The 17,451-nt window shown below is 42.9% G+C and overlaps 1 protein-coding gene across 1 annotated transcript in view; it reads left to right on the top strand.

Moving 5' to 3' along the window:
• The window catches only part of RASL10B (RAS like family 10 member B), a 466,401-nt gene that overhangs the window by 147,399 nt on the left and 301,551 nt on the right, over window positions 1-17,451 (top strand). The gene's annotated exons all lie outside the window — the stretch shown is intronic.

Here is a 17,451-nt window from a genome sequence, read left to right as displayed (position 1 = left end):
ACATCCAGATACGCTACCTAGGTGGCCTCAGCAATTGTGCACAATAGTGTCACCAAGTGGCAATTACTGGAGCTTTTGCCAAAATAACCTTTGACCACCTGACTGGATCAGCTCTATAAGTTCATTCCAATATTTATTGAAAAAGACAGCTATTTTGACCGAGTACCTTTATTTCGTTTATTGAGATGTTAGAGGAGCCTTCGTTTCCTCTGATTGCTTTTCATTTTCTGACAAAGTTCAAACCATCTTTGAGCCCTCCCTGGCCCCTTCTTCCTTGGTGGATGCTTACAGATATTTACACATTTACAGGCGGTTAAATTTTCCATCACCATCTGTCGGTCTTTTTCCATCTACTCTTGTCAGGAGCACGAGCAACCATAGCCTAATTGTACCTCTTCCGTGAGTTGCATCTTGAGTCTAGGCCTGGGCGGTAAGTTCCATTCCGCTTGCGGAATTTGGGTAATTTCACATTCCGCAAAGAATGCGGAATTGCCAAAAATTCTGCGATCCGCGGCTTCGCGGAATTTTTCGTTTGTTTGCGCTTTCAAAATGCGTGTTTGCAAGATATTTCTCCCCGAGCATGCAAACAGCGTTCGCGAACAAGAAAAAAGCCTCGCAAACGGGCGGAACAAGCAATTCTGCATGTTCGCTGAACTTTTGCGTGCTCGCAGAGATTTTTTACCGTTTCGCGGCACTTTGCGTAGCGCGACTACGCAAATTCCGCCCACCCCTAAATCCTGTAGCATGATAAGCATGTACATGTGTTTGGTGATCCTCTTTGCACCGAGGGTGTTACACTAAGGTAAAAACAACGTTTATGGGTAGAATGCTTGCAAAAGTTTCAGCCACTGGCAATTGCAGTGGCTATATTCCAGCCAATAGATTTTTTTGTCCACTATGCCATTTTAGACAGGGATCATCTTATGTGAATTAAACTTGGTTCTGCTGCATTATGGACATTCAGCTTCTATGCCTTTTTAGATAGAGGATGCATGTACTCTTGTGTACCTTTCATTACGGTTCATACCTGTCCTCAAAACAAGCTTTTCCTTACTGTTAAAACTGCACTTGTTCTTTCTTTCCTGTCTTTATCCAAAGTTGGTCCTTTGTCACTGCATATTACAAATCGATTTATACAGCTTACCAGGTGCAATTGTATGCGTAGGTTTCGTTGAACTCATCAAACTCTGTCAGCCGTAGTATTGCAGACTAGAGCTCACAGTACAGGTCAGAACTAACAAAGTGGCAAAGGCGTTTGACTTTTTTTTCAAGCCTATTTTGACCTGCCTGAAACATAGAAGAACAAGGGCACTGAAAAAGAATGCATTTCTTTAGAGATGAACTTGGCTCTCAGATAGTTGTGTGTTTCACCTTGCTGCGTCAGGACATTATCTTTCAACAGTATATTAGCATTAATGTTGGATGATTCATACAATTATTTAGTTAAGTGACTTGTTATGTTTTATTTTCAGAATTTCACTCTGAAAAGACTGGGGTTCTTTAGTCACTAATAAGTTATCTGCCATGACGTGTGTGAGGTTCTATAACAAAAAGGAATTGCTAGAGGAAAAAGACATCAAGTTGTAGATAGGAGATAATATCCACTAAGCCAGTTGTTCTTAAACTATGGTTCCGGGATACCCGGGGGTATGCGTATGCGTTACTCCACAACTTCTCCAAAAATTAAATAGTTTGCAAATGTGTATATAAATAAAGCAGCAACATTGAAAATGTTAAAACGTCGGTACGTAAAATTATGTGGTTATTTTCGGATTGATTTGTGGGGGCAGTGCAAGTGCATTAAATAGAATATAGTATGGTCAATGGGTGGGCTAAATTCAATTTCGAAAAGCTCTAACCTTCCCATTAAAATTTAGATTTTTTTTAATATTTGTGAATAAAATAAAATGTTTCATCCATTGTGTATTTGATGAATGCTTGTTTCTGTATTTTTGTGTATTGTTTTGTGATTCAAATCATCAAAATTGATAAGGCCAGGATCCCAGGGTTTCAAAAAATTATTAAGTGGGAGTCCAAAGTACTCAAAAGAGTAAGAAGTGCTGCACTTGTCAAAGTACTTTGGATAATTATTAACAAACAAAAGAACAACAAGCCGGGTATGAAAATAAAATGTGCTTAATGTTCCCATAACAAGAACCCACTTAAGTAAAAAAAAGCAGCACTCTTGTTAAGTGAACATTTGCTGATGAAATATATTACAAAGGTACAAAATAGCAACAGTGCAGTCTTAGGTGTTACATACAAAATAAGTAATTTTAATTATGGAAACTTCGTACGGGAAAAGTTAATAACCTACCATACTAGAATTATTGTGTGTTCGTTAGGACTGGAGAGTCGAGGAATATGCACATGCTTAATTTTTTTTTTTAAACAGCAAAATGAACCTTTTTATCAACATCGCCCGTAGAAGGCAACACAAGGAATCTCAGTCCAGAAACCTTTTTGTGGCCACCACTCTTTGCGATTTCAAATTAATCCCAGTTGGTATGTTGAATGGTGAAACCTGGATTAGCATCTAGTGTGCAAGTTAAATACTTCTGCACTAAAAGACCTTCATTTAAATACCAGCTCCCCAACTTGTGTAATCCTATGCAAATCCTTATATTTAGTATGCACTTTGCATGAAAATGCATGCTTCCATATAGAAACAGCAGAATTATTCCTAGTATGTCTAACCACGGGTATGTCTGACTCGCCTACAATGGCCTTGTAGTTCCCAAATTGCCAAATCTATATTCTGAAACAAGTGGCTCAACCAAGGTAATGTGCTGAGGGAGCCCCCTGGTGCTCTGTCCTCCCGCACCGCTTTGGCCTGCGGGGTCCTATGTTTTGCCACTGTCTGAGGCAGTCATTGAAGTGCATGAGAGCTCATCGTACTTGTTGAAGGCATCAACATTGGGCTTGTTTAAAAAAGGGTGAATTTCTTCCAGCACACGACGAGCCAAATGAGTCAAATGTTTGTGTCCTGGCTGGTAGATGCAACATTTTTGTTACTCGCTTCCGCAGTAGACGGCCCCTGTAGCACCTCGCAGAGGACGTCAATTGAGATGATGTTCCACACTGTCCGCAGCCGGTGCTGGGGCAGCCTGTGCGCTGTCCAAAGCCTGGGTGTCAGAGGAGGATCCGGTGTCCATACTAACAGATGCTATTACTACTAACTGTGGGGGCTCAAGGAATGCCGCCATGAACATCGGAATACGCTGAGGACACTGCAGAACATGGGCCGTTATCGGGGTCCAGTAAAGCATTCAAGTCCGGTTGCGCACATGATGGGAGTGTCATACAAAGGTCTAACACGCATTCTTCTCCGCAAAACAGGCCTTGGAGGACAGGTAAGATGCAGTCCATCCAGATTGGTCGAAATGACAAGAACCAAGATGCACTTAGTTCTCTTAGGTGAGGCATGCCTAGATGTTGTACCATGCGGTCATGGTATTTACGCTCCACGAGTGCTTTTTCCATTTCCTTGGTGACTGGGACGTCCATTGCGTAGCAGATGGAAAACAATCAGGATACCTGCTACTAGAAACAGGATGAGCGGAAGTCCTCCAAAGATGCTTCCGAAGACGGAGTGTATGAAGTTTGATATAACTCCAAGTACCGTCTGAAATGTGCCCAAAAGTCCGGAACGTATGGTCTTAAATAGGTGGACTATGCCTTTCGTATCAAAACATGTTAAAGATACAATTTACCATTTCTGTGAAATGGAAAGGGCAGTTTGTATGAATAAGCGCCTGTATCTCTGCTGCAGACCTTGCGATCTGGAGATCAAAAGTCTCTCGAGCGGAGGTTAAGGGCACAGACTTATGTAAAAGCATGGCTTTCATTCTGCTTAGAGTATCAAACCGTATTAAAGAAACATTCAGTGAAGGCCATAACTGCACCTCCCTGAGTGTATGTGTTGGTGGAATCATTACTTGCATACAACAAGTAACCCTGGAGCTCACGGTTACCAGATATGCGATGCCCGGGAGCATTCCGCAGCAGCCTTAACTGTTCAGCATCAAGTAACTCCCATTTGAAAGTAGCCTGAATGCTGGAGTAATCACTGCAGCTGGGGCACTCCTCAAATGGCAAGACAGGTTCGCTACAGAACCATTACAAACCCCGTGCAGCATTATATCCTGGCATATGAGTGATCCACTTAAAGCGTTCTCACAGTTCGTACCGCTTACAAACACTTCTCGATCCCCACTCCGGCATCAAAATCTGTATGGTAATACCCATGATTCCTTAATGTATTCCTTACCCATTTCTTCATATCTACCTGCCTGCTTTTGTTCAAGGCAATACTGAAATTGGAAAAGTAGTGACCGGTAGAGTTATGTGGCCATGGATTAGCCATTCTGTGGACGGTAATTCTGCCACTGTAAATGCTAATCTATACAGTTTTTCGATACGCAGCATTTAATATTTTGCTCCCCTTTGTGCCATTTCTATCTGTTAGATTGTATTCAGAGAACAGAGATGTGCTGTTAATATAATGCCAAGGCTCATAGCCTGCCCACAAAGATTGCAGCATCCAGCTTAACAACATAATAGAACGTAATTGAGATTGTCTGTTTTGTAATATGGCCAAATCTTGTTCTAGTATGTCTATCGCAGAAGATACAATGTTGCCTAAGGAATATATCATGGAGGTCAATGTAGTTAACCCATTTTCTACCACTGCAAGAGATTTTTCTAGATTTATACGGTCTCTTTCTCGTAATCTCTCTGCGGCCTCTTGTTGTGTTATCTTCGATATTTCATTATAGACAGCATAAATGAAACGTTTCGGACGTGGCTTCCTCGGACCTAGTAAAAAATCCCTGAAATCCACGTCCTGTGACAGTAAGGATAAGTGTTGTTTCACCTTTGTGAGTGTTGAGGTTTTTAGCCAGTCAAGGCACAACTTCCCAACACTATAGGATGTCACTACCCCCGGATGTTCTCTCTGTACATAACGTGGATCTGGCCTATGGATACTGAACTCTTCGGTTTTACCCATGAATCTCGCCTGACCACTATTTGTGTCTGTGGGCCAAATCACCCATTTTTTCCAATCAGGGTCTGTACTGTTGTATTGTATAATGTCATCTACTGTAATCTCTTTCTGTTATGTTACACTCGATGTGTGATGGAGTCGGCAGCCGAGCTGTGTTCAAGTCTTTGTTCTTGGCTAGTCCAAGGCAAGACTTTTGTTGTACTGTCTCGTTCAAAAACATGATCTGCTGAGGGATAAGGCATGCTCTAAACAAAGCTTCCATTCCCTGACCGTGCCAATCTCTAGTACCCCAGACTGATTTTAAGTCTATGGTGTCTTTCCATAAGTCATAACCTTGTTCAGACAACTGGGCAATAAAGGAAGCTGAGTAAATCTGTTTGGTGTTTGTTAACATATTTTTCTGTGCTGATGTTGGTGCAACCGTATAATAATATGACGCTGGGTCAGACATATTAAACCCTAAAAAATATGGAAACTTTTGTGTAAATATTTTTGAACTACCTTTCGGCAGTGTTGGACAATGTTCCCACTGATAGGATTAGCAGACTTATGCAGAAAATGATGACCATATTGTTGATAACAATACATTGTTTTGAAATCTGATGTGCTTTCCAATGTTTCACTATTAGAAAATGCAGCAGATTTTTCTAAGTCAGAAAACATATTATTAACTGTTTCAATGTTCCACTCATCGGAAAATGTACTTCAGGTAATGATATCACTCAACAATATTTTAAATAAATGAGGAATTCTTAAAAGTTCGGTCGGACCAAATATATCGAAATCAACCTTGTCCCAAACTATACCATCAGGTATAGGAACTGCTGTAATGTTCACTGATGACAAGTCTCTTTGTTCTCGATGAGATGATTAGTGTGGTTTTAAAATTAAATTCACCTTTTGGGCTGCAGAGCTTTGTCAAAGGTATTTTCCATTAACAAGCATGCTAAAAACTATTACTAACCCTAACCAGAAAAGAAAGAAAAGTATCCTGGTGATTACCCATATTGCTATCCAAGGTGACACCAGGTAAGTCTTTTTAAGAACGTTCAGAAAGTCTTTAACTTGCTGCTTGTGCGATTTTTGGTCTGGCATCCTTTCAGGTTCACTTGGAGCCAAAGAAAACATATCAACGTTTATGAAGTAGCCAGAAGCAGTTCGATCAATTGTTGGTATTGCATCACGATTTGTGGAAATCGTAGTTTGCTCTTGTTGAGGCATGTTGATGTAGACATCTGTATTTGGTCAAACTGAAACTTGTCGTTCATTATAATTAAAAATTTGAATTCCGGTTCAAGGGGAACCCGTTCCATAGCATTATTGCATAGTCCATCATTCCTCTGTAGGGGACTCTTTGAACGTGATGAGTCTTTCCGTTTGAGCTTCTTGAATTGTAGCGGGAGGAGGGCATCTGCTACTTTGGAATCCACATTGCGTACTACTCAGTATCGGCCACATAGTGTGTTTTGATTAGGTCGATTGAGACAAATCTTTTCTCCTTTTTTCCGGCAAGAGGCTGTAGAAGCACAGTTCTTGTTCCTTCAACTGCTAGGACCTGTACAGGCTTTCTGTATGATGGGCCAAATTCTTTCTTGTCCGCTTTTTTCTCTTTGACCAGATCCCTGACTTTTGGGATCCAGACAGGTCTTGCGCCGTGACTGATTTGACTTCCCCAGTGGCGGTCTGCTTCATATGGACATTACTTTGTTGTGCCCTGGATTCATTTTGAACCTGTAAAACAGCCAACCGATCTTTTGGATGTCAAAAGGCTTTTCATGCGCCACTGCACCTTCACAATCAAAACCACATTCTTGTCCCAAATAAGACCTCCTATGGAGTGACCCCCCCTAGAGAGGTTCTTGGCATGTTATTCAATGCTCGCTGCACTCTATACAGATGTTTTACCCAATCTCACCCGTGCCTAATACTCTAGCCGTTAAAGATTGCTTTAAGTCTCGGTTTTTCCTCTCCATGACCAAATTTCCCTACGGATGGTACGGAGAGGAGTACCGCAATGCTACACCCAATCCTCGCATGGCCTCCTTGTAAGCCCGAGAGCTAAACGCAGGGCCCTGGTCAGAATGTAATGTGCCAATTGCGTATGTCCCTATAAAGACACAAATCTTTTATACCAGTTAGACCGTCAGCCGAGTGTTGGGGCCACACCCATAGGAATCTTGAGCAGGAATCCACTGCAACCATGATATACCTGTAAACCCCATCTCTTTGTAGGGGCCGCAGTGGTCCAAGTAAATACACGCTAGGGGTTTGTCAGATATTAACAATGGTGTCTGTGCTGGACATGTTAAGGTGGAACCTTTCATCTGCTTGTAGATGTCACATTTCAAGACATAGTCTTTAGTCTGCTTTGTTAACCCAGGCCACCAATAGCATTGTTTCAATAAAGAAACAGTCGGCGTAATTCCTGCATGTGCAGAACCTATCCCTTCGTGTGCTTTTAGAATTAAACCTAATTTACGATACGTGTTTGGAATTACTCTATCTCACACTCCAGGAATCTGAGCAAATGGAATGTTATTGGCATCTAACTTGTAGGAGTACTTGAGTGGAAACCTTTTTGGTACTGCTTTGCTGTTTTTGTGTGAATTAATGACAGCCACGATAATCTCACCGTCTATTCTCGTTTTAGACCAAGTGATTGCAGCTATGGAAGCCGTGCGTACAGCCCCCTTTGCGGCTTCATCAGCCAATGAATTCCCTTCAACGTGAACGCCATCACGCTGATGATTCAGTGTATGTATCGTGAGCTCTCGGTAGTTTGGTTTTCAACTTCTCTACCTGTTCCCATAGCATTCTGTGCTTAATTGTGCCACCTTTTGCATATCTGAAGCCAGTGCTGAAAATATTCATTATATGACTGTACCCAGTAAAATGAATCTCGCACAATTAGAGCGGGGAATTCTCGATCTGTATTTACCAGTGCCAGTATCAAGGCTTTTAACTGCCAGCTGTGCTGTGCAGTTTCCTAGAGATTGCGTTTTTGTGCAACTTGGGTGGAACTTTTTTCATCTCGCATGCGACCTTTAACGATTGTGCATGCCGCGCTATATTGTTGCTTACTTCCTATGGCCGGTTGCGCAGATCCGTCAGTGTAAATTATATATTCATACTGATCTAGAGGCATTATTGCGTTTGGTAGAGGATATTCTTGTTCGTATTGCAGAAATGCTTGTATCTTTAGATTTGGGTCGTACCTGTATTCTACATCTGTTTCAGTGAGAGAATTAGCCCATTGTATCCATCTCGGATGTAAGGCTTTAGCGTTAGGAACGCTTGCTTTTGTCGCAGCCTCTAAGGCTGGAACTGGAGTCGCTACTATTATTCATTTCCCCTGAGCCAGTGCTCTTTCTCTCACTACAGCAATCTGTACCGCTGTTAGAATCTTTTCTGTAGAAGCGAAACGCATCTCAGCATTTGTGTAGAAATGTGACTTGTATGCAATTGGTACTGTTTCACCTCTATTATATGTTAGATAGGTGTACCCACATTGACCCACAACTATACGGCTCACCAGGTTGTGTACTTTCACGTGTTTCTGTAAGTGTTTGGAAGCTTGTAAGGAACGAAGTGTATCTGTGTGTTCCTGTGTCCATTGTCTAACTGAAAAATCAGGTTTTATTAAATCGTAGAAAGGTTTTAATCTTTCTGCGTAATCCAAAATGTATGTTCTACCAAAATTTAGGAATCCCACGATTGACTGTACATTTTTTAATGATTTTGGAGGTTGGAGCAACGCGTATTTTTTAAAAAAATTGTCTGCCAGGCTTTTCCCTTCACTTGAAAGCTCATATCCTAAAAACAGTACACTGACGTGGGCAATTTTTGTTTTTTAAAGTCAAATTTGTAGCCTTCAGATGAAAATCCCAAAATTATGGTATTCACTCTGTTCAAGTGCTCCTCTAGGTTATCGTCCATTAGATAAATATCATCCACATAGGACAATGCCTCTTCATCTACATTTTGAAGTACCTTAGTTACTCTGTCCGAAAACAACCCCGGGCTGTTCCTATATCCTTGGGGGAGTCGAAAAAATTGACGCTGGGACCCTAGCGCTGAGAATGCAGTTAGATACCTGCTTTCAGGCGCTATATTTTGGCAGAAAAATCCATTTGAGATTTCAAGTGTTTTTTCTGCACAATATTATTCATTAATGCGGCACTGTGTGCATTTTGGACTGCAAATGTCTTAGTGCAAGAATTTAAATGTCTGTAATCTAAAACCAAACAATATGAATTGTCAGGTTTCATGACCAGAAATAAAGGATTATTCATCGATGAGGTGCAAATTTCGATCACCCCTTGGTATTCAAGTTGATCTAAGATCTCCCTTATCTGTTTTTTAGCTTCTTGCTTTATTGGATACTGCCTCTGTGCAGTTGGAGTATTGTTTAAAGGAATTATGTGGTGAGTTAAATCCTCATCCCATCCTACATGATTTTTGTATAATGCAGGGGCTTGGGCTACTGCCCACTCCTGCACATATGTGTGTTTTAGGTCCCTGGTAGTATGGTCTGAGAATGCCGGTAAAATTACTGTTTCTCCTTTAGGGCAATCCATGACACATGCTGGCGGCCAATCTTGTCAGCTAACAAAATATCATAGCCAAATGCCAGGTTCTCCCAAAAGAGACCTCTAACTGTCCTACATTTGTCTCCCTCCATCTTGAGCGTTATTTCATGCACTTTATGTGGGACACTTACCATAGTATCAGGTGTTTCTACCCTGATATAATCAAGTCCGCTGTCACCAGAAATTCCATCAGGTTCTGGCCAGCTATTGTTACTTCTGCGGCACTGTCTAGCATCTTCAGAGCCCATTCCCCGTTCAGTAGCCGAGTCCTCAGAATTCTGGGCATGTCTGATCTTTAGACCTGCAACCTTCTTCTTTTTGAACTGTGGCCTTTGCTTTGGTTTCTCTTCTGTTTTTTAAAGTGTAATCTTGAGCGTACTGCTTGTCTCTTGACTTGGTACGCTTCTTGTCTGTCTGACCGTCCTTCCCTCTTGGAGTTTTTCGATTAACCCTGAAAAGAACGAGAGGAACGTGTATCAGTATCCTGATACCTGTCAGGTTTCCTAATATCATCCCTATTCCTAAGGTTATACTTCTTTTCGGAGGGCTCCTGTGGAGGAGATCTGCCTCTGGATTGAAATCTATTTCCTTTAAAGTTTTTTTTTTTTTTTATTGTCCCACTTCTTCTTTGTTGAAGCTGGTGTCTGTTTGGAAATGTCCTTTTAAGAACTGCCCATCAGTTGTGGTTTTAATGCTTTCCCACCCAAACTGTCTCTGCCTAATTCTGCATATGCAGTTTCAATTATTTTCGGTAGTTCGTGTTCCTGTTCTAAAGGACTGAACTCCCTTAGGCGTTGGCGGATAGCCACTGAAGCTGCTTCCCCTTTAATATTAGCTAATATTATGGGTGATACCTGGGTAACTTAGGGGCACATGCATCAATGTAGGCTTTTGCGATTCCTTTATTGCGATTATTAAGGAATCACAATTAGTGAATTGCAAAAGCCTATGCATGTAGGAATCGCCATAAAATTAGCGAAAACCAAACATTCCTTAATTTCGCAATTAAGGAATGCCTTAATTCCAATTGGTACTCTCAAATTGCGCATGCAATTTCAAGGGTGTCAAAAGGACACCATGTTGCACCCCTGAAATTGATCTGTGCACACATGTTGCACACACACATGCCCCAAGGGCATATGTGTGTGTAACCTACAACTTTCAAAAATGCACTTTTGAAATTTTTTCAACGTTTTTGCAAATTACTATCAAATTCAAATTGATGGTAATTTGCGGCCTCTATTTAGCGAAATTGCAATTTGCGATTCCTAAAATGCAATCTCAATGTAAGAAATTGCAATAAATTGCGATTTCTTAAATTGCAAGAGCCTTACAGTTTGATGCATGTGCCTGTTAATCTCCAAGTTCAGGGCAGGCTCTGCTCCGTACTCCTTTTGTATTTGTCTCAATATGTCGGGTTCTACTGCTAATGACTGGATACCATGAGTTCTGGTATAAATGGCAGCAAAGACTGTACACCAAGTGGTACAATCCTCTATTTGTGGTGTTATCCCCATGAGCAGGCAGATTGTTAGCATTCTGTGTTTTTCATACGGGGTAGTATTGAGGAATACTGTCTCTAGCTGTGTTATTTTCTGAGCTACCCAGAATGGCGCTTGTTCATGTTTTGTGGGCATTTTACCCATCACCGCGTGAAATGTTTGTGGTGTGATTTTAGTTGCTGTAATCTGAGTTTGAGTTCCATTTATTGCAACCATTGCTGGTTGGACTGTAAGTGTCCTCGTGAATTGCGTCAAGTTTCTGTATATTTTTATCAATTCGCTGTGTGAGTAAATCTCCTGGTGGCATTGTTTCAATGTAGGGTGTAGGCCGCTAATATTGGCCACGTTGCCCCATCTTTTCCGGGCGAGCCGAGTCTATCTCTTCTTCTTATGTGGGGTGCCTTTGAACCAGTATAAGTGTTCCTGGTACGTGAGCGGAGCCTCAATGTCCTCAAACGGACAATACTCCGCTGGTGCATCTCCTTCTGTGTAGGAGTGAAATGTTTTTGTTCTTGCATTTGCTGTTGGGAATGTAACCCATGAATAATATACCTCTGTTCTGTATGATTCGTGTGCCTCAATCACGAAGGCTGTTATGCCACCCCTGGCTGTGACACCATGCGCAAGAAGTTTCAGGGTGACTGTATTTCTAAAATCTTCTGCAATCAGAATTGCATCTGCATTTTCTTCTTCATCTGAGAGGTGCAAACTATGCACAACTCCCCCTGTGTTATCCGTGCCTTCAGTCATTTTTTAGAAGAAGGAAACTATGATAAGGTGTTTTTGCACAATTTTTAGGAACACTTGGTCTTTCAAGCTTGATTAACCAACAGCCAATAAATAGGATTTTCTAGCCTACTGAGCTGTGTCAAAATTTGTTCCCACCCATCCCAGACGTCTCTGGTGTTTTGTAAGTAGGGGTCTCTGAGAATAGCACAACTGAACTACTCAGATTCTACTGTTAAATAAGTACCCAACCAACATTGGCGGCACCATGTCGTGTAGTGCCTATATAACCTATACAGGATCTGAACGTTTGGATAACATAATCTGTGGGACTGGTGGCAGACTGATTCGTGCACCCCCACCGGGTATGTTAGCCTGTCTGTATCAGTTAGCTCATAGTGCCACTATAATCTCCTCTTACCAAGAAGAGAATAGATTCTGGCAACCTCAGAACATGACAACCCTGATCCCTCAGCATTGTGGAAACAATATACTACCTTTCACTCAGCCACTCATGCTCACTTAGTTTGTCTCAGAGAGGTACACAGAATAAACGGGCTGGGTGTTTTCAATAAGAATTTATTGAACAGTTGTTATTCTAGTGTAGAATAGATGAGCTGCAACAACCATTAGACAGTAGCAGAGATATATGATTAGAAGTACTACGAAAGTAAAGATGGTAAAGCTCTACCATCTTGCAATATTCATTATTACATACAAAAAACATGGTAAAAGGTGCATACTCCTACGATGCCTCCCTAACTAGATGTACCTAAATGTACCTAGCATCTGTGTAGGTGTTATGCCAAGAATCTCTCTAGGATCTAGTCAACCCCATTACCTGGGAATGAGAGAATATGGGACCCCATCCTGGTCTCGAGTTGGACAATCTCGCAAGGGATGTTAGACCACTGCGAGCTGTAGCATCTGCATGCAGGAACCTCAGCGTCTCTGGTCAGTGTCAGCCGGGAAGGCTTGGTCTCTTCTATGCTTCTAAGCAACATGTGTTGTATATATACCTATAGGTCTCCCCAGGGGTCCTACCTTGCTGTGTTACTGTGTCGGCCTAAAGGATGACATCGGGCCTGAACTTTATACAGAGCTATTATACAGGAGATGTTTGTCCTGCTGTGCTTTCAAGAAGCCTCATGCATAATGTGTGAGATTTCGAACTAGGGGGAAACCCCCGTTCGGAATGCAGTGTCCTATCTAGGTAAAAGGTCAGTCCCTAAGAACCGCTATGTATGTAATGTAGGGAAGAATATAGGTGAAAGGTTGCAATGTTACCTGCGCCTATATAGGGTACCTATATGGAATATAACACTTTGATCTGTTACCCAATCCACGCCTAGCCCCAGCTTGCCTGTTGACATCTTCAACCACCTCATTGCAGCCACAACCAGCTACTCTAACTTTTTCCTCATTCGTTTGAACCAACAAGGTGGCAGGGCAACTAAGACTGTGAAGGCAACCTTCCTCACCCTACAGGAAACCTACAGGATCAAACAGCTTGTTGCTTTATCAATCTAGACAATAAGGCAACTACCTAGATTTTATCTGCACAGCCAGCTGCACCATCAACTGACAAACCTCATGACTTTTGGATTAGAGTGACTACATAGCCATCACCTTAGATCTTCCCCATTTTAGACTTGGCAAGAGAAAACAACAAAACGATCTAAGCAACAGTTTTGATAATTGAAAAAGTCCCCCAGCACCCACTTCAAGACAATTTAATTGCTGTGTACATTAAATCCAGTCTTGATGCCAATCTCCAACCTCATTCAAACCGTCCAGCCGGGGCTTACACCGTCTTCAGTCAGAACCTGCATATTTAAAAGGCAAATCATCTGCACATGGTATACACAAGAACTCATGAACAGCATATCTAAACAGACTGGTGAAGCACTGAATCAATTGCAGCTGCAGGAAGATTGAGTCCGAAGAACCAGTTACTTACTGTCGGTAATGCTCTTTCTGATGGATACTCTAACTAATCACAGATTCCTCACCTTTAGAATATCCTCAGGTGCCAGACTGGATGTGTGAGATTTTTCCCAATAGCCCATGCACGCAGGTAGATACTGTTGTATGGCTCTATGTCAACCTCGTTCTGCCCCGGAACTGACAGTTGGAGCTGCACATAAACATCACCCAAGGGCGCTCACATCTGCTTCTTTCTTGGACCTTGCTGTCCCGGCAGTAGAGCTTCATGAACTTATGCATTGATACCCACGTTACTGCATGAAAAATATCCTAGGCAGGTACTGTGCGTGCCAACGCAGCAGCAGCAGCCTTGCACCTCATGAAATGGACCTTCAGACTTCAGCAGGCTGTTTCTTTACCAGTGCATAGCAGATCTTAACACAGAGGACTGCCTACCTGGACAAAGTCCTTTTCTACGCTGCTTTGCCTTTTGTCCCCGAGATCCCCATAAAGAGCTGATCGTCTATGAAATGTTTTTTGGTGCGTTTGATATAAAAGGTCAGCACCCTTTTAAGATCCAAACCATGTAGTTTCTCCTCCTCTTTTGAGGGGAAAGAATGATCAAAGAATTTTTAGAAATGTGATGAACTGTCCATCATAAAAAGGCTTCTTAAGTCCTCAGCACCAGTTTGCCCTGAAAGAAAGTTGTGTAAGACAGCTGGCTGAAGAGCCTGAAGCTCATCCACACAATGAGCTAAAGTTATTGTAACGAGAAAGACCATCTTCAAACAAGAGGCATAACTGGCAGCTGTGTATCTCTCAGCAGGGATACACTTAAGGAAACTAAGGACCAAATTAAGGCCCCAAACTGGCATCATCCAGGGTTTAAGCGGACACACGTGAAATAAACCATTAAGAAATCTTATCACAACAGGTGATTTGAATTAGGACGACTGGTCTTGTAAATGGAAAAAAGCCAAATGGGCTGACAAATACCCTTTAAGACTGCCCACTACAAGACCTTACTGGACCAAAGACAAAACAAACAACAATTCGGTCTGCAACAGTTCTGTATTACAGGTGACACATATAGCCACAAAGTTAGCCCAGCATCCAGTGTCAAAATGACTTAATCATAACCAGAAGTTCTGGGTACCATACTTTCCAGGCGCAATCCGGAGCCACTAAGATGACTTGGGAATGGTCATTCCTGATCTTCAGAACTTTGGGCAGGTGAGGTAGCGGTTGCAAGGCATGCAGAATGTGTCTCCAAGAGAGAGCCATCTTACGAACTCCAGTACGGAAAAGTTCTGACTTTGTGCATTCTTAGCGGTGGCAAAGAGATTGAGTCATTGCTGGAAATCGCTCTATGTTACCTCCAGATGTAACTGTCATTAACTGCCAAATGAGTTCTTCCGCCATGGTGTTTAAAAATCCTGCCAGGTGGTGCACAACCACAGAAAGGCCCTGAGAATCCAGCCAGTTCCAGACGTGCAGGGCCTTCTGGCACAAGACTCAGAATCCCAATCTGCCCTGCTTGTTTAAATACCACATGATGGTGATGTTGTCCATGAGAACCTGACCAGCTTTCCTTTGTTGGATGGTAGGAAGGCTTTCAACTTCAAGCGAAAAGCCTGCAACTCCAGCAGGTTGATGTGGAGAGGGGTTTTTGCAGGAGATCCGAGTCCTTTTATCCCCACCTCTCCCAGATGACCTCTCCAACCCAGCATTGATACGTCTGTCACCTCGGTCAGTGCTTGGTGGGGTAGGCAGAGGCATAAGCCGCTTGTCCAGTTGTGACAAGCAAATACCACTGCAGATTTTTTGCAGTCTCATCTGGATGGAATCTAACAGGTTGCCTTGGTGCTGAGGCCTCTGAGACTTCAGATACTACTGCAGAGGTTGTATAGGCAATATGGCATGGTTGACAAGCAGGGTGCAGCCCACTAACAGACAGAGAAGCCTCAGAGCCGCCATCACTGAAACCCAGGACCCATGCTGATACATTGGGATCATAAACTGAATGTCTTGGGCTTGTTGATCTGGAGGGATGGCCTGATAATGCACTCTATCAAGGAAAGCTCTCATGAAAGGGAGCCCCTGCGAAGTAGCTCAGTGTGACATTGGCACATTGATAGTCAATCAATCAATCAGGGATTTGTAGAGCGTACTACTCACCGGTTAGGGTTTCAAGGCGCTGAAGGGAGGGTGTGATCCGCATTGTAGGGTCATTCAAAGAGCCAGGTCTTGAGATCTTTCCTTAATTCTTGCAGTGTCAGGCTTCGCTGAAGGTGAAGGGGGAGATCGTTCCAGGTCTTGACTGCGAGGTAGGAGAAGGACGTTCCAACTGCTCTGGTCCTGTAGAAGCGAGGGACGGTGGCTAGGCAAAGGTCAGCTCAGTGGAGGATTCTCTTGGGGGCATGGAAGGAGAGGCGTTCGTTGAGGTATTGGGGTCCGATAGTGAACCCTAAGGTTTTCAAGAGGTTTGCCGTTTTCGGTAGGCGGTCTACAACTGACGGTGGCGAGCCTGCATTCAACAGCCAGTCGTCAAGATGGGGGAAGACTGGTATGCCGGATATCCCAAGATATGCTACAACCACCGGTATCAATTATGTGAACACCTAGAGGCAACTGGTCAGGCCAAAGGGGAGCTCATCAAACTCAAAATGCTCCTCGTCCATCTTGAACCTCAAGTAACGCCTGTGGGCCTGCAGGACCGGAACATGGAAATAGACCTCCTGCAGGCCCAACGCTACCATCAATTCTCCTGGATTCAGGGCAGATGGAATTTGGGCCAGTGTGAACATTTTGAATTTGTACTTCTACAGGAAGAAATTGAGAGGTTGGAGATCTAAAATAGGGCGAAAGCTTAAATCCTATTTTGCACTAGGAAATAGCAAGAGTGGCGTCCAGTTTCTATTTTCAAGGCTGGAATTCTCTCTTTGGCTTTTTCCAAAAGAGCCTAAACTTATCGCGGCAAAATGAACATATGGTCCTCTGAAAGCCGCTCTGATTTCGGTGGAAGATGCAGCGGGTCTGGACGGAATGGAATGGTGTAGCCCTTTGAACTAACTGCAGGAGCCACTTGTGGGATTTTATGGTCTGTCACCACTGGAGAAAATGACCAATCCTGATTCCCACATGAATGCAGTGTGCTGCGGATTACAAATAAAAGCAGTTTGGAGGTTGCTACTGGAGGGGCGAGGGACTGGAAGGTTCGCTGTCTGTGCCCAAAAGGACTGGGGTGTCTGTTGCTGTGGCGGTGAGCCCTGTTTGTACAGAAAAACACTGGCAAGGCTTCGAAACTGGTGAGACTGTTGCGGATTCAACCTTGAGGTTATGGAGAGACCGAGGGAGCACATTTTGACTCTGCTTTCTTTAAAGCACTCTACAGCGGAATTGGCTGTTTTGCCAAACAGGCAAGACCCCTTAAGAGGCAAATCCACGAGCAACTCCTGAAAGTTACCTCGCAAGCCTGTGGTTTTCATCCATGGGCGCTGTCAAAGCACCTACCTAGTCCCAACCGTAATGCCAAAGCAGTCAGTACTATTCATTCCTGATAACCTATTTGATTGTGGCATGGCATCTTTGAATAGTTTTTGCTAGGTTGGCATTTAATTATTCCGGGACCGCGGCAAGATCTCAGTGACCATGTCCTGTAATGTGTGGAAGTATCTATCCAGCAAGTAGCTGATGTTGA

Source organism: Triturus cristatus, chromosome 3_2, assembly GCF_964204655.1.
Source record: "Triturus cristatus chromosome 3_2, aTriCri1.1, whole genome shotgun sequence".
Taxonomy (NCBI): domain Eukaryota; kingdom Metazoa; phylum Chordata; class Amphibia; order Caudata; family Salamandridae; genus Triturus; species Triturus cristatus.
The sequence above is the reverse complement of the archived record's forward strand: the minus strand, read 5'-3'. Positions and strand labels throughout refer to the sequence as shown.